We start from the raw sequence: 9,572 nt of genomic DNA on the forward strand, positions 1-9,572 counted from the left end.
GGCCGGACAAGACTTCATTTCAAATGACTTCAGTCCTCCTTAGACTTGAGAGAAGCAAGTTAGGCTGCCTCACTCCTAGCAAACATCAATATAACTCTCTTTGGGAAACAAAATTCTTCCTCTCCCACACCCACGTATCCTACCCCCTACCATGAAAGGGAGTTAAAACTGGGCAGGGGAGGGTGCTACCCTGAGAGTAAAGCAACTCTTCAGACAGCTGAGATCAATTCCCCCTTAAATCTTAAGAAGTACTGCAGGCGCCAGTCAACACTACTACTGGTCCATGAATACAGCAAAACGCCAGCACCTGCCACCCTGCATCTGGGGCCTTTTATTTTTTGGTAAATGTGGCAGGAAAGACTCTCAGAGAGATGATCAACTGCTTTATCTGAGCAAAAGGGAAGCCCCAGGGAAAAGAAACAAGAAGCATCGCGCCCATCCTTGGGCACTTTGTGCGTCTCCTCTCTGTGCAGTGAAAGGGCTCTTTGTGTCACACACGCACACACACACACACACACACCCCGGGCGAGTCTGTGTGATTTATTGGTGGGAGGAGGGGCAAGAAGGGTGATTTTATTATCCCTCTTCTCACTCAGTCCCAGCAAATCTCCGCTGGGGCCCAAGCTTGGTGGCCTCTTTCTGGCTCAGTCCCCTCCGCCTGTGGCCGCAGAGATAAGAGAGGGGAGGCGACCGAACAAAAACAGTCATCGATCTAGGGAAGTAGAGAGGAAATCCAGCGAGCTGAGAAGGAAGGAGAAAGGACCCTGAGGGAGCTGGAGCGGTGGAGGGGTCAGAGGAAGAGGAGCTGAGGCTCCAGCACCGGGGACTGGGGAAGGGTGGGTGGTGGCACAGGAAGAGTGGAGGGGAGGATGGGGGAAGTGCAAGGGAGGTGCCAGAAATAAGCTGGAGGATGCGATGGGGAAGGCGACGGCCACAGGAGGAGGAGGCCGAGAGGTGGAGGAGTGGGGCAGGGGTGGAGTGGGGTGGGGAGGGAAGCAGCACGGGGCATCAATTATTAAGTGATTACATCATCCCTGACATTAAAACAACACACACAGCCCGGGTCCCCGCGGGGGGCCCCGAAAAGAGGGCGGAGGCGGAGTCAGGGCCAGCCTAGCCACCCCCCCAAGCCAATTCCTATTCACACCCTCAGGAAATAGACCCCCCAGCCCTGGGCTACCTCGGGGCTGCAGCCCGCAGAGGTGTCCTCCGGAGCGACCACAGGAAGACTCCAAGCGAGGCCAACTCCCCGGCAGCCCCGCGGGGAGCCCCAGAGGCGGCGATGGCCAAGAGACTGCAGCGCCGGGCCCCGCGGCGGGGGCGGCGCTGAGCTGGGCGCCCGCGGCCCGCATCTCCGCAGCATCCCCGCGGCCCCGCGGCGCATCCCCGGCCGCTTACCTGCGCTGCGCTCAGGCTCCGGAGCCCATTCACATGGTCCACTCCCCGCCTCCTCCGGCGCGGCCGAAGCGGCTCCGGTGGTTGCTCGGCGGGCCCGGGAGCCGGTGGGCCTTCGGAGAGTGCCCAGGGGGCGGCGCCGGGTGTCCCCGGCCCGGCGACCGGATCCCTCCCAGGCGCGGGCGGCGGCTTTGTGTGCGCCTGGGGAGCCCTCGGTGCGCGGGGTGAAGCGCCGCGCGCCCGGGCGGTGATGGACGCGCGGCTCCGAGGGCAGCCTCTCCTCTGCTCCCGCGGCCGGTCGGCGGGCGGGTCTCGGCGGCCTTCGGCTCGCGGCGACCCCTCCTCCTCTCCCGCGGCAGCCCCCTCCCCGCCGGCTCCGCTCCTGACAGATGGCGCAACTGCAACGACGCGCCGCCGCTGCCGCGGCTGCTCCGAGCTACTCGCGCTGATGCTCCAGCCCCTCCAGCCCCAGCGGGGAGTGAGGGAGGGCGGGAGGCCCCGCGAGAGTGGCAGGCTCCGCTGTCCTATCAACGAGCCCCTCGGGAGCAGCGGGCGGCGACCATTGGTGGTTGGAGCGGAGGCGGGGCGGCGGTGGGTGGGGCCACCGAGTGGGCAGAGCGTTCCCGTGGCATTGGGCATCCTGGCGTGCGTGCGGTGTAAGGGTGTGAGGGGATGCTAGATTGGAAGAGTTGTGCGTGTGTGTTTTTTAAGGTTTACGTGGACTTGAGGTAGTGGGTTAAGGTAAGGAAAGAAGAGGAGAGTGTGAGCTGCAGTTTCTGCTTTGGAGAAGGTTGCAGCCGCTACTGCAGAAAGGCATCTGCCATTCCCTCAAAACCATGGGAACCTGCCTTGAGAAAGGGCTGTCTTTCCTTTTTGTTGTCTTTTCATTTGAAGGTGGGAGGATAAATTGGAAAACTGTTAGGGTGATTAAATTGTTTCCTCTGATCAAACCGAAGAGTGAGGAGCAAGGGAGAATCCTATCACAGAAACCTGGAAACGCACAGTTAATATTATTAGTAATTATAAGGAGGGGGAGGAAGAAAAGGAAGGGGATAAAATGGGATAAATTAGGATGAATTTATAGTCTTCTGATATATATATATATATATATAAGCAAAAGTCTGCAAGGAAGTATTAGGGAAATACGAATGGGGGTGGAGAGGGCAGGTGACTACTAAGGAATCTGCAATCACAGAGTGGAGATTTGTTTGTATAGTTTTTTCCAAAAGCATGTTTAATTGTAGCCATTGGTTGTCTTTGGTTTCTCATGAATTCAGCCTTCTCATGTTTTTTTTCTTTCTCTAAATCAGATTTTTCTTGATGAAATAATAGCTGGTGTAATATACAATTGGGAGTGCATCAGTCTTTATTTCCTATCCAGCATTTCTATGGCCGGATGTAACTTCATTAAAAAAAAAGCAAACACTTCAGCTTCCTGATTTTTCTTTATAGGTAATTCCTGTTTACTGAAAGTTCTGCACTAAGGCATGCTCAGATTCATTCTTTTTAATGATTTTGGCAAGAATCGTATCCTGCCCCCTCAGCAAAATATAGTGTTCTGAGAAATATAAGTGAATTGGCATCTGCTTCTGTGTTCAAAATCTATAATATTATCTTTCCTGCCCACTAAGTTTTGACTGTAGTTTTTCAAATAGTCTTCTGATATATATATATATATAAGCAAAAGTCTGCAAGGAAGTATTAGGGAAATACGAATAGGGGGTGGAGAGGGCCCTCTCCAGTCACTTTTCCTGCCTTTTTTCTTTTTGATACATAGTACTTTTTTTTAAAAAAAATTAAACTAAGATATTTATATGGAAACTTCCCCCTGAGAAATCTGTGCAATATTGGGTGGGGAGTGGGTTGTTTGTTTGTTTTTAATTAATTTTTATTGGAGTAGAGTTGATTTACAATGTGTTAGTTTCCGCTAAGCAGCAAAGTGAATCAGTTATACATATACATATATCCACTGTTTTAGATTCTATTCCCATATAGGTCATTACAGAGTACTGAGCAGAGTTCCCTATGCTATACAGTAGGTACACAATACTTTTTAAAGTTGCTAACATTTGTTAAACAATCCCCACTTTACAAATGAGGAAACTGAGGACAAGAGAAATTAATAGCCAAATTTAAAGTGATTGTATAGCGTGATTACTGGGTTTCTTTCTTCCTTAAATAAAATACTAAATGAAATCATATTTAAATTATGTGTTGATAATTCATTTCATAATCCCAAGAAATGGAACCACAACTAGGACTAGAAGACTTCCATACAAGAGAACACCAACTTCATCTAGCCAAGAATTGTTTATCTCAAGAGAAGAGGCTCCTCTTTCTCAGTACTAGCCTGCCATGGCTGTCCTAGATTTATATGGATTGGAATGGAGAGGCAATTGTCTAGAGCAATGATACTGAAGCTGAAGCTCCAATATTTTGGCCACCTGATACGAGTCGACTTATTGGAAAAGACTCTGATGCTGGGAAAGATTGAAGGCAAAAGAAGGAGTGGCAGAGAGTGAGATGGTTAGATAGCATCATCAACTCTATGGACACGAATTTGAACAAACTCTGGGAGATAGTGGAGGACAGAGGAGCCTGGTGTGCTGCAGTCCATGGGGTCTCAGAGTCAGACACAACTTAGCAACTGAACAACAGCAACAAATGATTCTAAACCTTAGCATGCATCAAAATTACCAGAAGGGATTTGTTAAAACACTGGTTGGTGGCCTCCACCCCGAGAGGGTCTTATTCAGTAGACTTATTCAGTCTACTTATTCAGTAGAATTGGAATGGAACCCAAGAATTTGCACTTCTAACAGTTCCCAGGTGATGCTGACGCTCCTGGTCTGGGTACCAGGCCTTGAAAACCACTGATCTAGAACCAGGCTGTCCAATTGGTAACCAAAAGCCACACCTAGCTCTTACACACTTGAAATGTACTTGAGTTTTTGATATGTGACTAGTGCAAATTTAAATGTCCTGTAAAGGTAAAAGACACATTGGATTTTAAAGTATTAGCATAAAAAATATAAAACATTAAATGATTTTTATATTATTTACATGTGAAGATGATAATAGTCTGAATATATTGTGCTAAATAAAATATATTATTAAAGTTAATTTCACTTATTTCTTTTAACTTTTTAATGTGTCTACTAGAGAATTTAAAATAGCATATGTGGCTCACATTATATTTCTACTGGACAACACTGGTCTAGATTGTTTCTGATTCCAGCTCCACACTGCACACTGTTGACAGTACCTCGATGGGACAAGTCACTTACCTTTTCTGGACTTTAGTGTTCTTATATGTAAAATGGAGACAGAGTAAAACTGATCTGATGCACGCTACTTGTTTGAAGACTAAATGGACATGGAAGGGTACCTTCCTCCTTTTTAAAGATAATGTCATGTACTCTCAGAAAACCACTCTTGAGATAGAGCCCTCCTTGGAACTCCATGTGAGGTTTAATTTATCTTACATGAAATCTGGAGTAGGTGGGGTGAGGCATCTCATTGTTTATGGTTTCTTCAAGAGGAGTCACTTTTTTAGCGTCTGTAACTCTAATAGCTCCTTGATCTAATTAGGGAACAAAAGGAAGAGACAATGCAATTAAGATGACAGATTAACCTGCTCCCATCGACTTCATCCTGTTTTTGTAATTCTTTCCTTGCCTACCTTTCTATCTGTTGCCCTTCTTAAATGAGGGTTTAAATGGATTTGGCCTCCTAGGAGGATTAGCTAATGGTCTGAACAAGGATATAGAGTACTGTGAAAGGTTTGGATGCTAGTCCCCATTTTGATCTACTGTGCAGGTCTCTACACAGACTTTCATTAAAGATCCATGGCACTGCCCCTAGCCTTCCTAAGATAAGACATATTGTCCTCTAAGCCCCCATTCTGTTTTCTTACTGACAGCCTAATATATACAAACTAGAATAGACATTGTTCTACAAATTCTCTTTGATTTGACTGGTACTGGTTATTTTTTTCTTTCTATTTCTTTCAATTTTCCTCTTCCTATCTGGGCTTTGTTTTGTCTCAACTGAATTTCTTATTCTCTTGTTTTTAAAGTAACATTTTCCTTCTTGTACATTTTATTTAGTTGAAATATTTTCTTGCTTGATAATTACATTTCAGTTTTAATCTCTTAAATGTTAACTCAACAGCAACATATACAGCAAGGGTAAGAATCCTTAATATAGAATGCTGACACATCCACAAGGAAGCAAAAATGAATATTTCTACTGAAAACACATGAAAAGTAAGTGCATCCACAAGGTGAAAGTAAAAGTGGCCCAGTGGTGTCCAACTCTTTGCGACTCCATGGGCTATACAGTCCATGGAATTTTCTAGGCCAGAATACTGGAGTGGGTAGCCTTTCCCTTCTCCAGGGGATCCTCCCACCCCAGGGATCGAACCCAGGTCTCCCGAATTGCAGGTGGATTGTTTACCAGCTGAGCCACAAGGGAAACCCAAGGATCCTGGAGTGGGTAGCGTATCCCTTCCCCAGCAGATCTTCCCTACCCAGGAATTGAACCAGGGTCTCCTGCAATGCAGGCAGATTCTTTACCAACTATTAGGGTATCAGTACTATCAGGGATCAGTAAACATGAAAAGAGATATAACACTACTTGTAATCAAAGCAATGCAAAGATACAGTTTTCTCAACTACCTAGTTGGCCAAAGACATAAACGATGAAGGGAAGTGGATACCCACACTGCCAGAGAAAATGTTAATGGGTATTATATCACTTCTAGAGGACAACTTAGTAACACTTATGAAAAGCCCTTTGGGGAAGGAGGGGGGGGGAACAAATTGAGAAAGCAGCATGGAGACATAGACAGTACCATATGTAAAACAGACAGCCAGTGGGAACTTGCTCTGTGACACGGGAGCTCAACACAGTGTTCTGTGACAAGCTACAGGGGTGGGGTGGAGTGGGAGATGGGAGGGAGGTTCAAGAAGGAGGGGATATATGTGTACCTGAGGCTGATTCATGTTGATGTATGGCAGAAGCCAGCACAATACTGTAAAGCAATTATCCTCCGAAAAAAAATTTTTTAAAGAAGTATATACCTTTGATATAGCAGTTCTCCTTCTGGGAAAGAATGGAACAAATTTGCAAAGATATACCTATGCTGTGAGTAATTGGAACATTGTTTATAATGATGAAAAATTTAGATGTCTGTTAATAAGGGATTTGGTGTGTAAACTACACTATAATAGAACACTGCATAGCCATGAAAATGATAATGATGCCATTTATTTATGTGAAAAGATTTTCACAATAAAGTGTTGAGAGAAAAAAGTGAACAGCGAATTCATATGGGTATGTGTATATGTAGGTATGTATATTTATTCAATTATTTTAAAATTTATCTCTATAGGTACATTTTCATAGAAAAGTATGTAAGTACATACATTAAAATGTTAACAGTGATTTTTCTCCAAGTTATCAAATTACAGTTTATTTTTGATCTTTTCTAATTTTCTGAACTTTTTGTATAACCAAAGAAACAGTAAAACAAAACTTAAATTTTTTTTTCTTTCTTTGCTACTATAATTTTCCCTTTTCTCTTCCTCCTCTTCTCTGCTCTTTTCCTCCCATTTGGAGAATTCTTGCCACAGAGGTGATATCTAGGAGAGGCCTCCTGCCATGGCTAGGAAGGTTGGAGGCCTCCTGCTCTCATCCACCCACAACTACCCTTCTAGCTTCTGATGGATCCTTAGAACTTGTAAGAATGATTCTCCAAAAACTTAACTTTGAGAGGAGGATACCCCTGGGAAATGTCCCAAGGCTAACCTCTGAACACCTGGTTTACTGTGAAACCCTTCTTCTGACATCTCATGCCATCAAGTTCCAATAGAAAGAACTGCATAGTTTAAAATCTATGACGTCCAGACCATAGCCTATAGGTTTAGGCTGTTTTGGGTCCACAGCATGCCATGAGCCGTAAGGTGATGGTCCTGGGAAAAATCTCACGTGTGACAGAAAGGACCCTCCATGCAACACCCAGCCTGAGCTCAGGAGGAGGTGGGGACAGGTAGTGTTAACCCTGCCTCCGAAAGAGGCCATGCCCAGCTTCTGAAGCTGGGATTCTGGCACTACTTTTATGCTAGCTCAGTCTTGTCAAGTTTTGTCCAAAGTGGACAGTGGCTCCTCCTGTGGGGGTGTGGCTACTTAGTTTGTGTCTCTCCAGCCCCCTTCCGTCTTAAAAAGGTGGAGACCAGGCTGAATAAACAGGCATTGTTATGGATGAGGTTTTAGAACCTAGGTCCACGGACCTCTGTTGGGTGTTCTCACTGGGTCAGGGTCATTACTGCAGAAGCTGGTCCTGCTGGAAAAGGATTGGTTCTACAGAGGAAGAGAGGCCATATCCCAACCAGACCACAGGGAGGGTGGGAAGGGTGGTGGTGACTGAAGATGGTATTCTTTGATTCTTTGCCTGACTCTCCAAAAGAGGTGTGGATTATCGTCTGGTGTGGTCTAAGTGTTTGGCAATGGAACTGAGTGGCCTTGAGTATCTAGATAGAAAGACTTCTAATTTCATATTGTTATCTTCCAGCAAATCTCCTACCAGAACCCTTGTAGAGGTCTAACTAGGAAGGCTCTCTTGTCATAAGATGGCCTGTCACTTTCATTTACATCCTGACTAGCTGTACCTCCCACTCTGGTCCTTTCTTGATTATTTACTCTTATCTATTTCCTGACTTTACTGTATGCAGTGATGGTGTTTGAAGCTCCTCCTGTATGGTTGAACCACAAGGAGGCCCCACCCAGTTGCAGATAATTGGATTAGAAGCCTTCAGTCATCCATAGCATAGGTTGGTTAGACTTGGTCTTCTCTGAGTGAGCTGAGCCTGACATGCCATCCCTGGGAAGACACTCAAGAGCTACACTATTCCGCCCAGGGTTCTGTGTGTGTATGTGTCAACTGGTAGAGCTACTAGAGTGTGCCCTTGATGATTCAGCTGTTTTTTCTGGTCATGGCCTGTTATCATCACCACCCCACCCCCCAAAGATAATGTCTCAACTTTCTAATTACTTTAGTAATCTATACCTGCATGAGACAAGAATTTTACAACATGTATCTTGCTACTTTCGAGAATTCAAATATTCTGTCAGGTTGTCAAGGGGAAAAATGAACAGAAGGAAGAGAGAATTGTTGTATCAGTCAAGGTTCTTGGTTGCAGCATTAGAAATTAATTCTGTCTAATTTAAGCAGAAAAGGAATTGATTAAAAGGATATTGGGTGATCATAGAATCAATTGCAAGATTTGAGGACCGGCTCAGAAAACCAGCAGGAATCAGAAATCACCACCCAGGGACACATCAGAGGATGGGTTGTGCTGTGCTGTGATATGTTGGTTCAGTCTTGTCGGACTCTTTGTGACCCCATGGACTGTAACCCGTCAGGGTCCTGTCCTTGGGATTCTCCAGGCAAGAATACTGGAGTGGGTTGCCATTTCCTCCTCTAGGGGATCTTCCCCACCCAGGGATTGAACTTGCATCTCATGTCTCCTGTGTTTGCAGACAGGTTCTTTACCACTAGCGCCACCTAGGAAGCCGGAGGATGGGTAAAAAAGCTCTGTTAGGGCCTTCACACTGCCAGGGACTTCAGCCTGGAGGTGGATTTGAAGCTATCTCTTCATTCTTCTCTCAGTTGCTGAAGATCCAAGTTCCTGGGTGGCAACATCCAATAGGCTGGCCATACAGTAGCTGTCAGTGGGGGATGGGGCTGGAGGCAGAGGTGGGGAAGGGGCATCCAGCTTCTTTAACTTCCATGCATAATGAGACCTTGCTCCCCAACCAGTTTAGGTGATAAGACTCTTCCCCAAATAAGAGAGGAGGTGGAATGCCAGGCCAAAATTTTAAAATTGACAAATGCCCCCCCTGCATTTGTTGTGGAGTATGTGAATTTGGCAAGTGTGGGTATGGAAACCCATATCCCTTGTACATTCTAGAGATGAATTTTTCTATCTTATGAATCAAGGTCAACTGCCCTGATCTTTGGAGGTTTCAATCCAGCCTAAAGGAGCAGTGCTTCTTCATATGATCCAAGGAATCTGTCCAATGAAAATTAAGCAACCAGCGAAGATCTCCAATAGACAAATTATAATTGAGGTTATATAAATTATACTCATTTTAAACTAAGAGAATCGAGTCTA

At 45.4% G+C, this 9,572-nt stretch overlaps 1 protein-coding gene across 3 annotated transcripts in view; it reads right to left on the reverse strand.

Annotated features, from left to right (window-relative positions):
- FYN (FYN proto-oncogene, Src family tyrosine kinase) overlaps positions 1-1,859 on the reverse strand; it is a 211,743-nt gene extending 209,884 nt beyond the window's left edge. For 2 of the 3 annotated variants that reach the window (XM_043439098.1, XM_043439100.1), the window contains exon 1: positions 1,399-1,857. The gene's annotated coding sequence lies outside the window, so the exon portion shown is untranslated. Of the gene's footprint in view, positions 1-1,398 lie in introns of all 3 variants that reach the window. The other variant, XM_043439103.1, reaches the window with a different exon arrangement.
- Between the last annotated feature and the right edge of the window lie 7,713 nt (positions 1,860-9,572).

Source organism: Cervus canadensis, chromosome 20 (assembly GCF_019320065.1).
Source record: "Cervus canadensis isolate Bull #8, Minnesota chromosome 20, ASM1932006v1, whole genome shotgun sequence".
Lineage (NCBI taxonomy): Eukaryota > Metazoa > Chordata > Mammalia > Artiodactyla > Cervidae > Cervus > Cervus canadensis.